Source organism: Rhinichthys klamathensis, unplaced genomic scaffold (genome assembly GCF_029890125.1).
Source record: "Rhinichthys klamathensis goyatoka isolate OS25496 unplaced genomic scaffold, OSU_Roscu_1.1 h1tg000253l_1, whole genome shotgun sequence".
Lineage (NCBI taxonomy): Eukaryota > Metazoa > Chordata > Actinopteri > Cypriniformes > Leuciscidae > Rhinichthys > Rhinichthys klamathensis.
This window is the reverse complement of record NW_026606775.1, coordinates 551,806-565,024: the sequence shown is the minus strand read 5'-3', so window position 1 is coordinate 565,024 and position 13,219 is coordinate 551,806. Positions and strand designations below refer to the sequence as shown.

At 40.4% G+C, this 13,219-nt stretch overlaps 1 protein-coding gene and 1 long non-coding RNA gene across 2 annotated transcripts in view; one reads left to right on the top strand and one right to left on the bottom strand.

Annotated features, from left to right (window-relative positions):
- The window catches only part of LOC130101159 (uncharacterized), a 54,810-nt gene extending 46,837 nt beyond the window's left edge, over window positions 1-7,973 (bottom strand). Inside the window, exon 1 of the long non-coding RNA XR_008808953.1 lies at window positions 7,784-7,973. This is a non-coding gene — a long non-coding RNA (uncharacterized LOC130101159). The remainder of the gene's footprint in view (window positions 1-7,783) is intronic.
- The window catches only part of LOC130101121 (zinc finger protein 501-like), a 30,794-nt gene continuing 22,458 nt past the window's right edge, over window positions 4,884-13,219 (top strand). The window contains exon 1 of the mRNA XM_056266694.1: window positions 4,884-4,991. The gene's annotated coding sequence lies outside the window, so the exon portion shown is untranslated. The remainder of the gene's footprint in view (window positions 4,992-13,219) is intronic.

The window sequence follows — 13,219 nt, the reverse complement described above, 5'->3', positions numbered from 1 at the left end:
ATAGTAAGGTGAGCGTGACCGTCTCAACTATCAGTGGTTGAACCATGTCAGTGTGTAGGATATGTGCATCGTCAATTCTAAGCTTGGCTGCGTCGTTTTAGATGGTGCAACAGGTGTAAATATTCATCGGAAAGCTGGACGTAGCTAAGTCCAGCGTAAAGCTTACACCAAAATGTCCAGCTGGTGCAACCGGCCCCTGAAGCTTCATGCAAATGAGAAGTCTAATATGTTTTTGTGGAAAGAGTTTTTCACTGCTCGACTCTAAACAGCACCAGAAAATACAGATCATGAGAGAAATCATGTGTGTTTTGAACACAACCGGACTCTCCATTGGTCTAGACCAGTAGGTCCCAAACTGGGTGCCGACCGTGACAACTGGCTAGGGGTGCCCAGAATCTCAGCTTTTTTTCTAACTTAAACAGCCTAAAATAACTATCCTACCATATAATATTATTTTATAGCATATATTTTTTAAATATATAAAAACACCAACATATGAGCAGGTCCAAACGAATATAAATAAGCAATATATTTCAAGTAGGCTATAGGCTATATAAAGTTTAAATCACCGCTCCGCCCTCTGTATTGGTGCGGGGTCAATTTTATATTTCACACAGAGATTGACAGAATAGGACAAAGATGGAGCCAGCGTTCTCATCCCTGGCATACGTGGAAAACAAAAAAGTCTGCGCCTGGCAAGCACGATTGACTACGAGTTGCATTATCCTCAATCTATCCCCGTATCAAGAGGCTGTGCTTGCAAAAGCAGGCACATGTATCCCATTAAAATGCCTGCAAAACAGTTTCATGCACTGATATTTTAGTTTATATATTTTTTTTAAATTAAGGTCAGGTTTGAACAAAGCAAATGAGAAACTAAAGAAAATTTTTTTGTTGTTTTTTTAGCTATTATTTTAAAAGAGTTCACCCCTTAAAGGGGTCATATAATGGTACATGCACTTTTTCAAGTTGATTGTACTGAAATGTGTGTTGGCAGTGCCTGTACACAACCATCATAAAATGATAAAAATCCATCCAGTGTTTTTGTTTTAATCTCCTTATATGTTTTCCCCTGCCTCAAATTGAGCCGTTCGATTTTGTGACGTCACACGCTCGGAAGTCCCTCCCACGATTGTTGATTGACAGCATCGTTTCAACACAGACCCGCCCTCGCTCGTGAGAGCTGTCAATCATAGTCTGAGCGGACCGGCGCGGTCATTGTTGATATGCTGGAGCACTGTCTATGAGCAGAATGGTGTTTAAAGGAGTCATAATGTAGTATTAACTTTGATACCCACGCTCTATTATAGTCATTTCATGCCCTTCTAAAAAAGAAAAATTGAAAAAAAAATAAACACAGAGCTCGTTTGACCCTTATTTCTGAATGCATTATTGTCTCGCGAGATCTGATGCGAGGTTTTGGCTGTCGTGGACGGTCATTTTAATAATGCAAATGAGGGGCGCGTTGATTGGTGGCAGGAAGGAGGGGGCTTGACACCGCAGGTAACTTCAGCATATCATTCCAAAAAGAGATCATGGCGCAAGTTGTGAATGAACCCGACCTGGCCGCGACCTAAGGGATTCAACCGTATATGTTTGAGCCAGACTCTGAACCAGAGCTGGAAACGGAAGAGGAACAACAGTCAATTGAAGGACGTCTACATCAACATGTCTCTGAATGGTAAAGACAATTTTTTTGACTGGGACATACATTAACATCAGTAACGAGCTAAAACGTTTTTTTGCTATTTTCTCCCACATAAGTTTAGCTTTTATTTAATGTAGATTACATTAACGGAGATGTAGTCTACTTTATTTTCAGCTTACAGTGGTTATAGAGATTAACGTTTGCTATAATGTGTTGTTTTTGCCTTTTTTGACGTTGTGGTTTTTTAGATATTTAATAATTTTCATCTGCAGACATGTAACGTTATGTTTTTCTTTGTTTATTAATTCTTGACTGTTTTTTAAATTTATCTATCCTTATCTATTATATAAAAAAATCAATAGGCCTACAATGATATGTTGTCATTGTTATATTATATACGATTATATTAAATAATAGCTAACGTTACTGTAGTGTAAAACAAAGTGGAAAGATGTGGCTAGCATTCGTAGAGTCCATTCCCCGTGTTTACATCACATACATTAACCGCATTAGTAGTTAGCTGCTGTTTGTTACACAAAATATAGTAATAAAAACACAGTCTTACCGTTTCAAATTCAGGCAAGTCCCTGATTGTTGGAATGGCACCTTTTTCCAAACGTAGCTTCGATGCAAACTTCGCCTGATATTGCCCCAAATTTGTAAAAGATTCTTTTGTGAAATGTTTAGCGCAGACACCTAACGTTGAGCAAGTTGAGATGGTTGTTGGAACAGCGTCATTAAAAATAAATTTCATCCACTTGTCCCTTGTAGTTTGGTCAGTTTTGGGTAAAGAAAAAACATTAGAATGTGGATTACAGTCAACCACAGAGCAACTCACGTGTGCACTACGTTTCTGCATCTTTCTTGTCTGAATATGATGGGGAGAGGGGCAGGGCGGGCCTCCTCTGCGGTGTCCATATATGGTATATCCGGCCCCGTCTTGACGTCAAGCCGGGGGAGAAATTGAAATCTCGTATTTGAGTGCGCGTGCACGTTGGCTAGTTTAAGAACCCTGGGGTAAACAAACGCTTCACTTTTGAATATCGGCATCCCGGCCAATGTATAATCGTTAGTCAATCATAACATACATTGATTCTCATGGAAAAGTGAAAATTGCACATTATGACTCCTTTAAGCGATTGTGGTGTTCTGTTCTTGGGTGCAATAAGGAACACAGCAGTAATTTTAATGTTCCTAAATCCGAACCGCTGAGTTTTGTTTTCAAAGGGAATATTCCCCACGAGCAACATCAATGCTCTCATGTTTGCGTGAATCATTTCTCACCAGACTGCTTTATAAAGGAGGGTCAGTATAAAGCTGGTTTTGCTAAGAAGCTGCACCTGAATAAAGGATCGGTACCAGCTATTCGTGTTCCTGCAGCTGCTCCAGAAGAACTGAAGTGAGTGTAACGTTTTATTAATCTTTATATTAATATTTATATTAATCTTTGCAAATCGCTTCACGATGAATGCGGCTAAGGTTTACACTCAGGGTACATTACGGCATGTTTTCTATGTACGACGTTCTCAATAAAATTCATAATCCCACGTTTATAATGAACAACGCGTTATGGTTAGTGTTATTGTGTTACAAACGGTGTACGCACAGAACAGAGAGGCGGGGTGAGCAAAGCTCATGATCATTTGAAGTCATATGCACTGAAACGGCGTGCTGAAAACAGAGCTGTTTTTGACCAGGTAAAATAAGTGTTTTCTTACAATACTAATGAGAATTTTTAATTAAAGTATATTACAAACTTTTAATTTAGACCCTAAAGAATCATACTAGCTTGTACAAAAATGGCATTATATGACCCCTTTAAGACAAACCATGTTGGTCCTCACAAACTTTTCTAAAACATGCTTCTTTACTGGGCATCCTATATCAAACACCTATAGAACATTAATTATGACAACTAGGCAAATATATTGAACTGTGTTCATGCAGAAATACGATGTTATAGCGATCAGTGAGTAGAGCGCGCGTACATACAAGGTCACTGTAATCGTCTTTAGCTTTATTACAATCATAATAAATTAACATTTATTACAATCGTAATAAAGTGGGCTGCAGCCCACATGTTGAAAAGCACTGTTCTATGTGATTCTGGACTCACCTCGGTCTCTGTAGTGTAACCTCATATTCACTAGCAGCAGTGGTGATGAGAGAAGGCACAGAGAAATCAATCTACATATAAAATATTGGTCACAAATGAATGGCCACTTTCTCAATAATAAAAGTATAGGGGGTTCTACTAATAATTAAATATAAAAAAAATCAATGCATCACATCATTAACTTTTATGTCGATGCACCGATTCGAATCGGTGAATCTTACCATCCATACTCTGAGCTGGTGTGAGTGAGTGGAGGTGGGGCTAATTTTCATATTCATAGAACCATGTACTAAATGAGACAAGGATGTGGAGTTATACATTCAATCTATTTTAAGGTGTGCAGAATTTTTTTTCAAGGAAAAAAAACGCTCAAATATGTCATTTTGGTGATCAAAGACGAGTTTAAGGGATACAATTATTGACTACAGGGGGACTTTAAGAATATGCGGCCCCTTTAAGAAACATGACAACATAATAGAATATTACAAGTTCCATATAGCAAAACTGAAACTAAAATATTAATTAAAGCATATGCAAGATCAAAATGGCAGGAGTATTGGGTGGATCAGGATAAAGGGAGACATTTATATAATATACAACCAGAAGTGGGTATAGGAAGGATAGAGTGTAGGAGTAGAAGAGAGGAAAGTATAATTACACGGTTAAGAATAGGACACACAGGGCTCAATTCTTAAATTAATAGGGAAACATCCAACAGGGAAATGCCAACATTGTACTCATTTAGAAACTGTGGAGCATATTTTATTTCAGTGCACAAAATACAGTCAAGAAAGAAACCAGCTTTTTCAGTCTCTCAGAATGATCAATCAGAATAATTTTACAATGCAAGGTTTATTAGGGAAAACATCCAGCAATATTTATCACTTTGTTATTAAGTATCTGAGAGACATAGACGTAGCCAAAAGGATTAAAATTTTTTTTTAAGCTAAGTTCCAATATCTCTTGATTCATACTCCAGCCCAGTCGGTGGCGGTAATGAACCGTTAAGTTGGTTTGCCAACCACCATAAAAACAAAAGAAGAAGAAGAAGAAGAAACATGACACGCTGCGCACTGAGGATGCGCAGAAGAGAGAAGCGAGATAGACAGATAGAGAGACGAGCTGAAAATTTCACCAGTTGAGGCTGAAAGTGACGCTGTTAACGGTCGTGAATTAAGGACAAATGTGGAATATTTTCTTCGGATGCCGTATATTTCCAGTCTGCAGGTGAGAGATGTTACCAGATTACAGAGTTTAACATTAACCAGCTCCTCGAGTTTGTGTGTATAAGGGTTAATGCCCGACGAGGTGTCCGGAGGACGGTTGCCTCCGCCGAAGTCCATTAATACCCAGTTTTGTTTTATAAACAATAATAATAACAATACCCAGTATTGTTTTATAAACAATAACTTGGTTTCCTTGGTTACGCCTGACGGTTTATTTAGCAACCGGAGATATTTATGCTGCGTTCCAGGCACGTTTTTGAGCACGTAAATCACGACTTCAAACTACGACTCACGACTTTGTCGCGTTCCAAGCCAGTCACGCCAAACTTACCTGAGCGCAAGGAATTGTGGTAGCTAGATGTAAACAAACCATTGCTGTTTTGTATGGTTTCGCGGGCTATGTGACGTCAGAGCTCGTAACTGGGAGTACATGATCGATCTAGTACGAGTTCACGGGTGGGAAGTCACGGGTTTGACTGCCGTTCCAGTGCACTTTCACGGGTATAGGGTTGGAAAAAAACGGGTTACAGGTTGCCTGGAACGCGGTATTATAGTCCGCTCAGCTTGTAGAACCCTTCAGTTTAGCTAACTTATGAGCCAGAAAGTTAACGTATTTTTTTTTCAAGTTAGGCTTCTCTAGCCATGGGTGTTACACTACTTTAGTTTTTTTAACCTGTAATTACCGGTGTTACGGTTTATCTGGTGACCATGTTAACTGGTGACCAACTTCCTGTTCAGGTCATCCGCTGGAGATGTGAGCAGATTCGTCAATTCTGAAAGCACAAACTGTTTGCGATATTAAGCTGTCAAATAAACGCAGATTTGCTCGTTACATGCCTTTCGTATTCTCATAAAGATGACAAAGTATTGCTATGATCTAAAACATTTTTAAAAAGTAATCTTTCCACGGGTTTCGAACGCGCGCAGAAAAGAGATCACTCCATGAGCCCAATTTATACTTCTGCGTCGAACTAAAGGCCAATTTATACTTCTGCGTCGAGTGTACGCCGTAGTGTACGGCGTAGGCTACGCACGTAGGCAACGCCGTCATGAGCATTTATACTTCTGCGTTTAGGTCTGCGTTGCTCTGCAGTACAGCGCCGAAACGCTAGTTGGCGGCGGAGGGTTTTAATGTTCCACTGTGTTTAGATTCCTTGCGGCAAGAAGAAGAAGATTCCTCGCGGCTGTTTTGAGTTTAGGTTACTACAAGCAATGGCGACTGAAAGAGAGCAGATCATGTTGGAGTTGGAGCTTATCGAGGTGGAAAAGGTAAATTTTTAGTTTTTTTAACAGTTTCGCTGTACTTAGAATTTAAAAATGGCGGGCGGTGCAGAAGAACACGCCGGAAATGCATAGGAGGAAACGCGATGCTACCAAGCCGACCAATCACAGATCTTGCGGTCCGCGTCGTCGCGACGTGTAGTTACATTTTTGAGGAGGTGCGCGTCAGGTTACGGCGAAGGGTACGGCGTATGGTACGCGTCTGTGCGTATGCTACGCCGTACCTACTGCGCGCACCCGACGCAGAAGTATAAATTGGCCTTTACGCCGTAGCTACGGCGTAGGCTGTGTGTAGCACGCGTACCCTCCAGCGTACCCTGACGTGCACCTCTCCAAAAATGTAACAACGCGTCAATTCTACGCGAACGCAAGCGCTGTGATTGGTCTGCTAGAACCCCTCCCTCGGGTTTCACAAGTTCCCTCTGCATGTGTAATTGCGCGGACAACGACGCAGAAGTATAAATGAAGACCAACGCGTATAGCGTAGAGACTCCGGCGTAGGTCCGACGCAGAAGTATAAATTGGCCTTAAGTGATCTCCGATTTTCATTCTCGGAGTCACACTTTATGCACAATTTATTACATGGACTCTGTAGTCAGACAATGGTACATAATTGTGGCTACTACAGTTAACAACTGCTATGGTTAAACATGGTTCTGTGTCGAAACATTTCACATACATGCTACTGTGTGAACGTTTTACCTTGTGACTTACGTTCAGTAGGTGATATATCAATTATTTAAAATATATATATATATATATATTAGTGTTGTCAAAAATATCGATATTTCGATAAATATCGATACTGAAATATCTGAACGGTACCAATACTAATTTCCCGAAGTATCGATACTAGCCGAGCAGTCACTTTCACTTCTCTCAAAAGGCGCGTTGACAAACACCACACGTGACGCACTCGTCTCATTCGCTCTGGTTAAATAGCAAAAGTGAAGTGAATGGAAAGATGGCGAGGGCCGCGCCCCCGCGACCGGCTTTGGTTGATTGAGAAAGAACACCGCGAGCGGGCATGTCAGAGAATAGCGCGGACACGGGTAAAAAACACACCGCGAGCGGGCATGTCGGAGTCGGAGAATAGCGTGGACACGCGCTACACACCGCGAGCGGGCATATCGGAGAATAGCGTGGACACGCGCTACACACCGCGAGCGGGCATATCGGAGAATAGCGTGGACACGCGCTACACACCGCGAGCGGGCATATCGGAGAATAGCGCGGACACGAGCTACACACCGCGAGCGGGCATATCGGAGAATAGCGTGGACACGCGCTACACACTAGGGCTGCAACAAACGATTATTTTGATAATCGATTAATCTAACGATTATTAGAACGATTAATCGACTAATCGTCGATTATTCCGCAGACTAATCAGTAAGTTTGGAACGATTATTCAGCTTTTCCAATTAGTTAAAACATTGAGTTATACATATTCTAACTATAATATACAAAAATAAAATCACTTCAGCTTTTGAAATAGTTGTTTTAATGAACTTTGAGCCAAATAAACAGGTCATTCTCTTTAAGTTTTCAGATTTCGGTCCAACTCAAATCACACACAAATGCTCTCTAAGCATTGTTTAATAGGCCCACTGCTTTTCTTAGAACTGAAACAGAAAAAGGGACATTTACTTCAGGACACAAAGAATGGTAAAATATTAATCTGCAAACAATTATTATAAGAATAAAATTACAATCTTTTTTTACATGACAATTGAGCTGACAGAGATGTTCTCATTCACCTTTTAATTTATAGTATGATAAAGTAACTGCCATGATATTCTTCCTATATCATAGGAAGGATATAACATCTCGTTTTGTAAGTCTTCATGATTATTGAACAAAATACAGGCAAGTGATAAGACTATAATAATACCTAATATACTAATAGTGTTACAATAATAAAAACAGCCCTGACTCCTAAGCTCGATCAAGCTTTATTCTATGCAAAATAAGTCATCACATTACTGTAATTATATTACTATTGATAATATTATTACTATTATTAGTAGTATTGCATTCTCTAATAAAGAGAGATTTACCGCTGGTTAGTAAGCTGGAGAACACTCACTTCTCACCGGCTCCTCTTTTGCCGGGATGTTTCCTCTTGCACACGTGCATGTTGTGCTCCTGTGAAAAGCAAGTTCCGCCTTGCATGTATTGAACACGACAGCATTCTTGATTTGAAGTTTTGTGAAACTTTCCCAAACCTAAACCTTGCTAGTTCGGATTCGTTTGCACTGTCATAATTCGCGCTGTGTTTTCTTCTACCGCAATAGCATTTGTAAGGGCTGCACTACACTAGCGCTACAGCGCCGTAGCGGTCAAATCACGGGATTGCAGGCCCTTACATTAGGTCACGTGAGATCAAACGACTACTCGACAACAAAGATATTTGTCGACAAATATTTATTGTCGACGTTGTCGACAACGTCGACTAATCGTTGCAGCCCTACTACACACCGCGAGCGGGCATATCGGAGAATAGCGTGGACACGCGCTACACACCGCGAGCGGGCATATCGGAGAATAGCGCGGACACGAGCTACACACCGCGAGCGGGCATGTCGGAGAATAGCGCGGACACGAGCTACACACCGCGAGCGGGCATGTCGGAGAATAGCGCGGACACGAGCTACACACCGCGAGCGGGCATGTCGGAGAATGGCGCGGACACGAGCTACACACCGCGAGCGGGCATGTCGGAGAATAGCGCGGACACGAGCTACACACCGCGAGCGGGCATGTCGGAGAATAGCGCGGACACGAGCTACACACCGCGAGCGGGCATGTCGGAGAATAGCGCGGACACGCGAGCGGGCTGCGGGCACCCAAGGGGGTAATCCATCGACCGGAAGTTGAAGCCGGCCGGGTGCCGCCATGTTGTAGCAGAACTTCACTTGGGTTAGCATTTCCATTGACTCCCATTCATTTTGGCGTCACTTTGACAGCGAATAACTTTACATCTGAGGCGTTTAAAGACTCCATTTGTCCATTGTTTATTTCTAAAGAAACACGACAATGTATAAAGGGCTCGATTACCTTCTATGTTACATTATGGCCCCGTAGAAACAGATTTAGTAAAAATAGGCTAACGATTGCGTCATAACCACTCGACTCTCTGTCGCGCTGTACAGAAATTACCGTACAGACAGCAGGAGAAGCTCGCAGGCAATCGGGGGCACGTCCCGTCAAGAGAGAAGCCCATAGATAATGAGTCCATAAAAGCAACGGAATACTTACTCCTGCTCACTCACGCCAAAGAACTCTTTGCTCAAGTTCCCCGTCTCTGCAAGATTAACGTTGGCTATTTTCACGCACAGCTACTAGAAGATTAACGTCTGTCAGACAGGTTGCTCACGTCATCAAGCTTAGTTTGAGTCGGTTTGAGTCTGCGCGTCAGGAACGGAAGTGCTCAAAAATCGCTAAAAATGGGCTTCAACTGTCTCAACTGAGTTCCAATGAGATGGCTCTGTCCACTTCTTATACTGTCTATGCGGGCACCCAACAGATTGTTTGACTATCAATAATCCCTCACATCACTCATTTTTTTTAATTATTGTATAGGTGTAAACAGACTTAAGGAACAGGCTCCAGGGGTAGGCTACTATTTAGCATTATATGCTCAGCATCAGGGGTGTGTGTTGTTTGGACAGACCTGCCCCCACTGCTAAAAAAAATCCTCAAGGAAACACTGTAACTCTTCTCATTTGAACTTTTCTGAAACATTAACCAAGATGGCCTAGTATTGTTGTTGATAAGAGTCTGTGTTGTCTCGTTTTAATTCTTAAAGTTAACATAATCTGACTGAAAGTAAATATTGTAACTGTGGTCAAATGTAAATTAACTGGTGCCTATTTAACTTAATTCAAAAATTATTATTTAATTCTGCAATTTTCCTTCATTAGCAATTATCATCAATTTGATTACACAGATATCAATTAAACTAAACAGCTAGACAATGGCATCTCTGAATTCAATAATGACATGTCTTTAACTGAAAATTGAATGTTTAATCTTATTATTATACATTACTGACTCTCTATCCTCCAATTTGATACTGTTAAGTGCTTTTTTGTTACAGTATATTTTAATCTTTGATAACAGTAGGTAATAAAAATACATCATGTTAGCTCTGGTCCAATTAAAAAATATAAACAAATAGCCTAGAACTCAGGACATTTTTGTTCATGTAAAATATACCTCATTGTCATGTTCTAGACTTGTTATATTTAGCTTTAAATTAAAAAAAATACCCCCTTAATATTGTGGCAGTTTTTTCTCCGTGGTATCGAAAATGGTATCGAATATCGATATTTTTCAAGGTATCGTATCGAAGTTAGAAATTCTAGTATCGTGACAACACTAATATATATATATATAATCGATATTTTCTGTTTGGGAATATATTGCACAAAAGCAGTCGATATGTAGCCTAAATGAGGGACCGTTTTGATCATATGAAAATACAATTAGAATACAATAGAACATCTGCTTGATGCGGGATTGGATTTATGTAATTGTACAGTTGCAAATAATTAACGTTGATTCAACAAATATCTTTGTTGTCGAGTAGTCGTTTGATCTCACGTGACCTAATGTAAGGGCCTGCAATATCGCGATTTGACCGCTACGGCGCTGTAGCGCTAGTGTAGTGCAGCCCTTACAAATGCTATTGCGGTAGAAGAATAAACAGCGCGAATTATGACAGGGCAAACGAATCCGAACTAGCAAGGTTTGGGAAAGTTTCACAAAACTTAAAATCAAGAATGCTGTCGTGTGCAATACATGCAAGGCGGAACTTGCTTTTCACGAGAGCACAACATGCATGTGTGCAAGAGGAAACATCCCGGCACAAGAGGAGCCGGTGAGAGGAGAGTGTTCTCCAGCTGGAGCTAACTAACCAGCGGTAAATTTCTTTATTAGAGAATGCAATACTACTAATAATAGTAATAATATTATCAATAGTAATATAATTACAGTAATGTGATGACTTATTTATTCTATTGCACAGAATAAAGCTTGATCGAGCTTACGAGTCAGGGCTGTTTTTATTATTGTAACATTAGGTATTATTATAGTCTTATCACTTGCCTGTATTTTGTTCAATAATCATGAAGACTTAAAAAACGAGATGTTATATCCTTATATATATAGGAAGAATATCATGGCAGTTACTTTTTCATACTGTAAATTAAAAGGTGAATGAGAACGTCTCTGTCAGCTCAATTGTCACGTAAAAAAAGATTGTAATTTTATACTTATAATAATTGTTTGCAGATTAATATTTTACCATTCTTTGTGTCCTGAAGTAAATGTCCCTTTTTCTGTTTCAGTTCTAAGAAAAGCAGTGGGCCTATTAAACAATACTTAGAGAGCATTTGTGTGTGATTTGAGTTGGACCGAAATCTGAAAACTTAAAGAGAATGACCTGTTTAGTTGGCTCAAAGTTCATTAAACAGGGTGTCCGCGGGGTTTTAAAAAGTATTAAAAAGTGATAAATCAAAATTGTCAAATTTAAGGCCATTAAAAGTGTTAAATGTGGTCTCAGAGGTATTATTTTTTCCAAGTTAGGTATTATTTTTTCAGACTATCAGGTGTCCAGGGCACCGTGCCGGATCTCCGGCGTTCGGCCGTGAGGACAAAAAGAAAAAGGGGAACTTGTATGCGGTTTAATATTTTCGAGTCAATTGATTTCACCTACCAATCATATGAGAGGAACACAGCTCTAACTAACGTTACAAGCCTATCAGAAGCAGAGCAGGGCAGGTCCTGGCAACACAGTGTGATAGAGATCCATACGTCACATTAGCGTCGTCGGTGAAAGCATGGAGCGCAAGTTCATGAAGCCTGGGGATGATGTCCTACCCACGGGCGTAATTTCCAATGCGGACAAGGGGGACACTTTCAAATTCGTTTGTTATGATTTTTAACCGCACGCCGTCATTGCCACGGAAGAGCAGGACCAAGCCTGTGTAAAATAGCTCACTGAAAGTTCTAATGCGCAAGGATAGCGGTTGCGACCACAAAAAAAATAGATTGCGACACAGTCAGTGATGAAACGCCATAAACAACAACAGGTGACAAATGTCATCATGGATGAAAAGAAAGAAAGGAGATGTGAGTTGGTTGATTTAGGAAATTAGCTCAGGTCAGGATAATTTCAGACTGTTAGCTAAATATTTAATGTAGAACATTACTGTGTAACGTTAGCTACTAAAAAAACATTCGGTGTAACGTTAGGCCTACGTTACCATGAAAACGAGTCCACTTCAAACCGCAATATTTTCTGTCAGCAATGTATAAGTGCTGACAGCAACGTTAACTCATGCGATTCATTTTTGTCCAGCTTTGCAATTAACGCAGCAATGCATCCGTTCTTTCTGTCATCCTTTAGCTAGGATTATGATCATGCTCTTATTCACGCAAATGCTTTAATGCGCGCAATGACAATACGCGCTGTCAGTGAATGTCCTCCTGACACACGACGCACAGAAAGACGCGCGCCAGTATCGAGTTCTCTTTCGCGCTTGAACGAACAATAACACACACACATTTATGCCAAAATGTCCGTTTTGTCGAGTATCCTCACAAGAACCGTGCTAAATGAGTTAAATAAAATCTTAAATGGAAGTAAATAGTAGTGAGAATGTGATGCGTGAGATCCTGTCAGAAGCGGCAGATCTTAAAGTGACAGGAGCCATTAATTCTGTCTGTCAGTAAAGTTAACCTAAAGAACAGAGAAAATTACTCACTGCTCTTGACTAAAGAACGCTTGTAGCTTTGATAAGGATTAATCTATATTTCATTTATAATTTATGCAGTGCGGACTGTTTTATGACCATATTCAATTTCTGTATGGCACAGGTAAATATGACATGTATTATGGGTTTAAGAGAGGATTGTTTTAAAGGCACACTGTGGAACTTT